The sequence below is a fragment of the Stegastes partitus genome, unplaced genomic scaffold (genome assembly GCF_000690725.1).
Source record: "Stegastes partitus isolate 25-593 unplaced genomic scaffold, Stegastes_partitus-1.0.2 Scaffold2408, whole genome shotgun sequence".
NCBI lineage: Eukaryota > Metazoa > Chordata > Actinopteri > Pomacentridae > Stegastes > Stegastes partitus.
In genome coordinates this window covers 32,847-42,054 of record NW_007580139.1, presented here as the reverse complement: position 1 = coordinate 42,054, position 9,208 = coordinate 32,847, and the positions used below count along the sequence as shown (strand labels likewise).

The 9,208-nt window shown below is 39.0% G+C and overlaps 1 protein-coding gene and 1 long non-coding RNA gene across 2 annotated transcripts in view; both read left to right on the top strand.

The window, feature by feature from the left end:
* Positions 1-8,281, top strand: part of LOC103374937 (uncharacterized) — an 11,098-nt gene extending 2,817 nt beyond the window's left edge. The window contains exons 2-4 of the long non-coding RNA XR_521166.1: positions 6,870-6,963; positions 7,064-7,116; positions 8,162-8,281. This is a non-coding gene — a long non-coding RNA (uncharacterized LOC103374937). The remainder of the gene's footprint in view (positions 1-6,869; positions 6,964-7,063; positions 7,117-8,161) is intronic.
* The window catches only part of LOC103374935 (cytochrome P450 3A27-like), a 33,647-nt gene that overhangs the window by 20,841 nt on the left and 3,598 nt on the right, over positions 1-9,208 (top strand). The window lies entirely within an intron of this gene.

Genomic DNA, 9,208 nt, shown 5'->3' with positions numbered 1-9,208 from the left:
GATGCCCAGACTCAGTGTGGATTTTTTCTACAACCTCATCAAGAAGTTCAAAGACGAGCATAAATCTGAGGAATCTGTGAGTGCTTTTTCTTTCTTCCTTGGCAAGTTAGAAATCTGCCTGCAAGAAATGTCTTTCTGTTAAATTTGAAGTTTGGGACAGCAGTAGGTTCGCTCAAAATTTGGTAATCAACTGAGTCATTTCATTAATACTTTGTCACTGATTTCATTTCGATACCAAGTGAAAGTATAATCAGACAAGGTCACACATTTTTCCAGCTGTGATATATATAAGTAAAATCTCGTTGACTAGTCGTTGCATGCTCAAATATTTCATATTTATTCAGGGTATCTAATGGTAGAGCAGGAGGTCATGCAAAGCGGCTTATCATAGGCATCTTACTCGGAGTAGACTGATTCTAGATTTGGCCGATTATCAGATCCATTTAGCATTTTGCTGCCTATCATTACTTTTTTTTTCGGAGAAAATTTAGCTGACAGGTGAGCCTTCACACAGCTTAGTGTGTTGCTTCCAGCTGTTTAAGACTATTTCCCCTGAGTGTATTAAATATTTATACAGCCGTAGAATCCACAAGTGTCTCCAAAGCGAGAGAGATGCGCACATTTACACATGGAACAACAGCAGCAGCTTCATCAATTAGCAGTTCCCCAACATGGAGATGGGATCAATCAGGATCGGAAGGAAAGTCACACTGTGTACTTTTCTTCACCTCAGATGAGCTGTCATTCACTTCCAGTCTTTATGCTAAACTAAGCTAAGCTAACCCATTGCACTTAACTTTGCATTACACAGAAATCTTAGCAGGTAAAGGAATAAGTGGATTCCATTCACTAACCCCTTATATACTGCAGGCCAGTAAGGATCCATGTCATGACAAAGTTTTTAAACTTCCATCCTGTCTTCTTTCATTTAAATAATATTGCAGACATTTTAAGAGAACAGCAAGTTTGTCAAAGCTAATGGTTCTCTGTGCTGATCCAGATTCGAGGAGACTTTCTGCAGGTGTTGATTCAGAACGAGATACCAGAGTCAGAGATAAAGAGTGAACACGAACAGCCCAGTAAAGGTATGTTTCTATCAAGATGGTTTTACACAGCGCATTGTACCGCGTCTCACTGATCTAAGAGAACAAAAACAATGGACAGATTACTGGCACCAACAACCACAGATCATAGCTGTGCACCTCCAGAGTCAGAAATACCTGCAGACAAGAGACAGCACAAACTACAGGAGAGAGAAGACACACGGCATAATTAATTAATTGATAGGTCTGGTAGCTGACCATTGTTATTGCTAATTTCTTTGTAGGTTTGACTGAACACGAGATCCTCTCCCAGGCCTTAGTCTTCATCTTCGGTGGCTATGATACCACCAGTGTCACTCTCTCTTACATCTTCTACAATCTGGCCATGAACCCTGATGCGATGCAGAAGCTGCATAAAGAAATTGACGCCAGCCTGCAGAAAGATGTACAGTAACTCTGCACGAGATTTGTTTACTATTTGTGATTCAATAACTGACACCATCCTTATCCTTTAACTTTTGGCCTCTAGGCTTCCATTTCCTACGAGGANCTAGAATACTGTAAGGTCTTGTTGTTGCTTTGCTGTTTTCATCATGAGTGATGGAGGAAAATCAAGTGAAAGTACATGACACGTAGACAAAATGCATGTAAAGCAGTCTGTTAGAAGATTGTCATCCTTCATTGTGGTGATATACATATATGAAGAGTTCATTTACAGATAACTCCATCGTCACAAACCTTCAGAAAACCCACTTTTCCATCGTCTACCTGAGACAATATCAATCAAACTTCAGTTATCTCTATTTCTGTCATTTCCACTGAGTCAAATCCACTCAGCTTCACTTTGATTGATTTTATCTCAAGCAAATAACCAAAAAAAAACGTTTTCTGAAAATCTACAAAAAATATGTTTTTGCAAATGGACTCTTCATATATATAGCAGAAATAGTTTAGAAAATTCTGACTTGATAAAAGCAGGAATCTGTGTTTTACTGAAGAGATGACATGACGAGCCAAACAGGTTGGACACTGTCTTGAATGATGCATTATGTCAGTGTCAGATGTTAATCTGGAAACATACCAGTAACCATAACTGTAAAATAACTGTATTTGATGATTTTCCTCTGAATTCTAGTGAAGTAGAATCACAAGTAGCTGAAATGGTGAAATTAAACGTTACTTCTCGCCACTACAGGATGTGATGAACTCTGACATATAAAGGCTGAACTTGTTTGATTTAATGACATGGTAATAAAACATTACTATGATAAGCAGGTTGGGTTTTATGTCATTTTATTGCCTGCACATGTCAATAAAATTACATAATCAACCTATTTTATATTTCTAAATCATAGTTCATTCTGACATGAATGCTTTATGAAATATGTTTAATGTCAGCAGCTCAGATTTTTTTTGTGTCGTGTTTGTGCAGGGTGTACGACGGACGAACGCCGTCTTTCATGGTGACAGATCCTGACATTATTAAAGCTGTGATGGTGAAGGAGTGCTACACTGTGTTTACCAACCGCAGGGTAAGAGACCGCTCTTATTACACATCAGAGTTTATACAAATTCAACAGCTCATGTGAGCCTTTGCAGCCAGGTTGCTGCAAAGTTACGTCATTTATCTCATTACATAACTTTGGAAAGTCTCGTGCATTGCTACACTAGCAAGGTGTGGCTTCCTAATGCAGCAAATAACTTTTACTTCTTTAGTAATAACATAATTAGGAAGATACAAGTGATGACTCGCATTGCCATATTTGCAATAACTGGCTGTATATTCTGAGTGTGCTGGTGTTATGAAAGCCTCGTTATAGCCACAGGAACAGAATGAGGTCATATCTCAAGCTTATCATGCTGAGATAGAAGTGAGAGGAAAAGTTCATGTCATTCAGTTTGAACTTGAGAAAGTCACAGGATTACATCAGAGCACACCATGTGGGTCAACCGGAAACGAGGCATTCTTCACTATTATGCAAGAAACACAGAAACCGGAGAAGTGAATGGCATTAGTGGAAATCCAAACACATCCTGCTGAAAATCTGTGGGCCTTATAAACAGTCTGAGACGAGCTTTGTGTTCCATGATTCCATGTGTTCTGCTCTGTATCGTGGGCTGATGGCTAAACTTAGGACAAGGTTTTGTGTTTATTCATTACATCTTCTCAGACTCGTGCTGTGAGATTCCAACAAGAGCAACTTCTCAGGTCTTATTTAACTATTTCACAAGACACGCAAGACACAAGTCAGGACACCTTTGCAATTTGGTAGATGGTCAGTGACTCATTAGGAGTTCGTCCGCACTTTGCAGATATTACTTGTGGTTCTACAGGCTGTCTACCAACCCACCTACACTGTCTGGAAACAAACAGGTAGGCTGAGCTAGTTTAGTCGCTGGTCGCCAGACCATGGGCTAACTGTAGATTTGTATATGACACAGAAATCTTCTTGTTGAACTTCCTGCAATTAAGCAAAAAGGCATTTCCTCACAGATATTGATCCTGCCACGACCAAAGAAGTACTGGTGCACATGTTTTTCTGGATTACTTATGTTTCATGTCACCATGCTTGAGATATGTTCCCTCATTTAGTCACAAGGTTTCTTTGACTGGTGTGCATTAATTCACAGAAGTGAAATTCACTATGAATACGCCCAGTGCATGGATCACCTGTGAGACAAGACAGGTAGAAAGGTGTTCTAGGAAGTGACATGATTCAGCAGATGTCATTGGCTGTGTTGGTTGAGATGAGAAATATTGGAGGAAGAAAACCACACTACGTCTATGCCGGGTTCCAAACATTCGCTCTCTTCACAGGATCCTATTGTATCTGCTGGACCTTTGGATGATGCCGTCACATCAGTGAAAGACGAAAAGTGGAAACGAATTCGGAGCACAATATCTCCGTGCTTCACCAGTGGGAGACTCAAACAGGTTGGTGTCATGAACAACTTCTGACTCCATCACCTGCAATCTGCAATCATGAGAAAAAGCAAGAAAGGAAACTTAACTCACTTTCCTTTTCTGTCCACTCTGTTGAAGGCTTATCCTCTTGTAGCTCGCTATGCAGACCGACTTGTTGAAAAACTTGGACGCACAAATTTGGACGAGTCCATCGAAATCAAAAAGTATGTTGTTGGTCTGTCTTTAACAGCATATTGTTGCATTGAGCGCCCTGAAATACGTACATGTTGTTGCTCTTAATCCAAACCCATCTTTCTTTTCCACATTGTACAGACTTATGGCTCCTTACAGCTTAGACGCGGTGACCAGTGCATCTTTCAGTGTGGAGACAGACTCCATCAACAACCCAGACGACCCCGTCAATGTTCATATGCAGAAGATTCTTAATTTCAGATTCTGGCCTTTTCTTCTAATAAGTACGTCCTCCTTTCATCTATAATGAGTAAGGCATGGCTCATTTGATCACATGGTGACAGAAGCACACAAATATTAGTTCACAACTATTTGTTCTCCTTTCAGTGATGTTTCCGTTTGGTGCTCGTCTGCTGGATTTTCTCAAAATTGAAATGATGGCCAGTGCCAGTGTGGCTTTTTTCTACAACCTCATCAAGAAGTTCAAAGACCAGCATAAGGAAGACGAATCTGTAAGCANACTGTGGGAGGAAGCCGGAGAACCTGAAGAGAACCCACGCTGCACGGGGAGAACATCCAAACTCCACACAGAAAGATCCCAGGTGTCCTCACCGGGACATGAACCAGCTATCTTCTAGCTGCGAAATGACCATGCAGCCCTGACTGTCAAACAGCTAATGTCATCTTGGGGGGTTGGAAAGATGGAGGAATCTGCATCCATAGCTCATACCAGTGGTACAAAAACATTTCATAGGATAGTTATTGTTAGAATAAATACAAAGAATGAAGGTGAGAGATGCTGACTTAAAAAAAATGAAAGCAATCTTTATTGAAATGTTTCAAATGTGAAATGAGTCGATGATATACTGTGTGTTCGGCAGTAGACAGAAATGATGACATGACAGCACAAATCCACCTGAAGCTAACAAAGTTGCTGGAAAACTTACAGTACAAACTGAAGTTTTACTGTGTTTGAGCATTTTGTTATGGTGCCATCATTAACATGGCAGTCTGTGTATTAAAAATAAAATTTACACAATTAAAATGAAGCTAATAACACATTGAGTTTAATCCTTTTACTCCAAATCAGATAAATATGCCGGTTTCAGGTGAAATGTTTTGGGGGTTGTTTGTTTTTTGTGTTCCTTTAACACCGTCTCTGTTTTATTTGAGAGAAAACAGGTATGTGACTGTAGTTTCTGCTGTTGTATTATTAAAATAGTTAAGCTAAACTGTTTGCAGATACTCCACAGTTCAACTTGGAAATAATGCCATTACAGTAAAACTTATAGTCATGAGTCAGTGTTGACATTGAATTGATATTGCACAGGGGTTTAGTCATTCTTCAGGCACACTGTAAAGGTCGTATCAGGGGAAACACAGCTACTAAACAGTCACTTACTCATTTTTATTTTTAGCATGTTAGATTGTTCTGCTGTGCCCCAAACTACAGACTACTGCTGATAACACATGACAGCTACAAACTGGAGCTAGCCTTCATCAAGAGGTCAAAAGTCAATCACAGACGAACAAGTGAAGACGAGTGTAATTAAAAAGGATTCAAATGTCACATCACTGAGTCTAAACTTGCCTCTAAATGTGGTTGAAAAAGCGTCAACTAACACACAGCGAGTGTGCAGCAGCATTTATTAACTTTACCAAAGTAACCTCACGACAGAAATAAAACTATAAGCCACATACTACCTCTTTAGCTTTTCTTCTAACAAGAGCTGACTTTCGCATGCGGAGAATTACCTTATAAAGACGCTGAGGATGTGTGAGAGGCAGCTAGCCACGGAGTTGCATCATTGTTTTTCCGGGTTTTCTACGGTGTCCGAGAAGCGCCAAACACCATCCAAACCAACCGCATTCCAAAAAAACAAGCCAAAAACTTAGATTATTGTCAGTTTTTCTTTGGCAAGAGTTTATAGTACATCACAGTATTAATGTGAAATTATTACTGTATGGATTAAAATAGAGCTGGCATTTAAATGAGGCTACAAGAGGGAATCTTCTTCATGCAGCCGCTCCTTGCATATTTGTGTATTTATTGCGCTTAAATGCACTTGAAAGTACCCCATCATTGCGTCAACTCAAGACAATGGTTTTGCTATTTTTTTTTTAAATTTATTTTTTAACAAAAAAAGAAAGAAAGAAAAATGAAACTGACTGTTATTAGTTATTATAATAATACTTTTTTTTAAAGCTTGATATTTCTATTATTTTTCTAAAGAATCAGCTTGGTGGCAAAACAGACAAATTATGTTATCAGAGAATGGGATGCAAATATTACCAATCTACTTATTTATTCGCGTATTAATTAGATTATATATTGCGCAAACCTACACAGCAGCAACAGTGCGTAACATTAAAAAAAAACATGGTTCCGACCGCTTCCGACCCGGACTACATACGCAGCGTTTCTGTTCTCCTGTCTGTGGACTCCTCCTACTGCAGGGAGCATATAAGGACACTTCCTCGTTTCTTGTGTATTTGTTGTCCAGCTGTGTGGCAGAAACGTCAAGATGTTTTTCGACTTGTTTTCAGCAACAACATGGACTTTACTGGCTCTTCTTTTCGCCCTGGTGTTACTGTGAGTATCTGTTTTGTCGTTTTCTTTGTACTGTCTCGTTATAGTAAGAAGAAATAATAATAATAAAAAAAAAGTACAGCAACTTGTTGTAATATTAATCTATAACGTTCTCTATTCTGCAAAAAAAAACAAACAGGTATGGAGTTTGGCCATACAGGTTTTTCTCAAAGCTGGGAGTAAAAGGACCGAGACCGCTGCCGTTTATTGGAACAATGCATAACGCCAGAAAGGTGAGCATAAAAACATGATTAATCAGAGTCAGTAACCTGCCTGACCTATTTGACTGTACCTGTTCTTCAAGCCTTTAACAATAAAACACGTTTCTTGTAGGGAATACACGCTTTTGACCGGGAGTGCCAGGCCAAGTATGGAGACGTCTGGGGGTGAGTAAAACAGTGGAAAAGTATTTATTCTGCAGATGATTAGATTGCAAATGCATCAATGTGTAAGCAGGATTTTGCTGTTTTATCTCACTGTGTTGGAGGTAGTTTAAATTTATGCTTGCATGTTAAGTGCTCAAAGGGAATCATTAGATTTCTGTCTCTACTAGAATACTGTAAGGTCTTGTTGTTGCTTTGCTGTTTTCATCATGAGTGATGGAGGAAAATCAAGTGAAAGTACATGACACGTAGACAAAATGCATGTAAAGCAGTCTGTTAGAAGATTGTCATCCTTTATTGTGGTGATATACATATATGAAGAGTTCATTTACAGATAACTCCATCGTCACAAACCTTCAGAAAACCCACTTTTCCATCGTCTACCTGAGACAATATCAATCAAACTTCAGTTATCTCTATTTCTGTCATTTCCACTGAGTCAAATCCACTCAGCTTCACTTTGATTGATTTTATCTCAAGCAAATAACCAAAAAAAAACGTTTTCTGAAAATCTACAAAAAATATGTTTTTGCAAATGGACTCTTCATATATATAGCAGAAATAGTTTAGAAAATTCTGACTTGATAAAAGCAGGAATCTGTGTTTTACTGAAGAGATGACATGACGAGCCAAACAGGTTGGACACTGTCTTGAATGATGCATTATGTCAGTGTCAGATGTTAATCTGGAAACATACCAGTAACCATAACTGTAAAATAACTGTATTTGATGATTTTCCTCTGAATTCTAGTGAAGTAGAATCACAAGTAGCTGAAATGGTGAAATTAAACGTTACTTCTCGCCACTACAGGATGTGATGAACTCTGACATATAAAGGCTGAACTTGTTTGATTTAATGACATGGTAATAAAACATTACTATGATAAGCAGGTTGGGTTTTATGTCATTTTATTGCCTGCACATGTCAATAAAATTACATAATCAACCTATTTTATATTTCTAAATCATAGTTCATTCTGACATGAATGCTTTATGAAATATGTTTAATGTCAGCAGCTCAGATTTTTTTTGTGTCGTGTTTGTGCAGGGTGTACGACGGACGAACGCCGTCTTTCATGGTGACAGATCCTGACATTATTAAAGCTGTGATGGTGAAGGAGTGCTACACTGTGTTTACCAACCGCAGGGTAAGAGACCGCTCTTATTACACATCAGAGTTTATACAAATTCAACAGCTCATGTGAGCCTTTGCAGCCAGGTTGCTGCAAAGTTACATCATTTATCTCATTACATAACTTTGGAAAGTCTCGTGCATTGCTACACTAGCAAGGTGTGGCTTCCTAATGCAGCAAATAACTTTTACTTCTTTAGTAATAACATAATTAGGAAGATACAAGTGATGACTCGCATTGCCATATTTGCAATAACTGGCTGTATATTCTGAGTGTGCTGGTGTTATGAAAGCCTCGTTATAGCCACAGGAACAGAATGAGGTCATATCTCAAGCTTATCATGCTGAGATAGAAGTGAGAGGAAAAGTTCATGTCATTCAGTTTGAACTTGAGAAAGTCACAGGATTACATCAGAGCACACCATGTGGGTCAACCGGAAACGAGGCATTCTTCACTATTATGCAAGAAACACAGAAACCGGAGAAGTGAATGGCATTAGTGGAAATCCAAACACATCCTGCTGAAAATCTGTGGGCCTTATAAACAGTCTGAGACGAGCTTTGTGTTCCATGATTCCATGTGTTCTGCTCTGTATCGTGGGCTGATGGCTAAACTTAGGACAAGGTTTTGTGTTTATTCATTACATCTTCTCAGACTCGTGCTGTGAGATTCCAACAAGAGCAACTTCTCAGGTCTTATTTAACTATTTCACAAGACACGCAAGACACAAGTCAGGACACCTTTGCAATTTGGTAGATGGTCAGTGACTCATTAGGAGTTCGTCCGCACTTTGCAGATATTACTTGTGGTTCTACAGGCTGTCTACCAACCCACCTACACTGTCTGGAAACAAACAGGTAGGCTGAGCTAGTTTAGTCGCTGGTCGCCAGACCATGGGCTAACTGTAGATTTGTATATGACACAGAAATCTTCTTGTTGAACTTCCTGCAATTAAGCAAAAA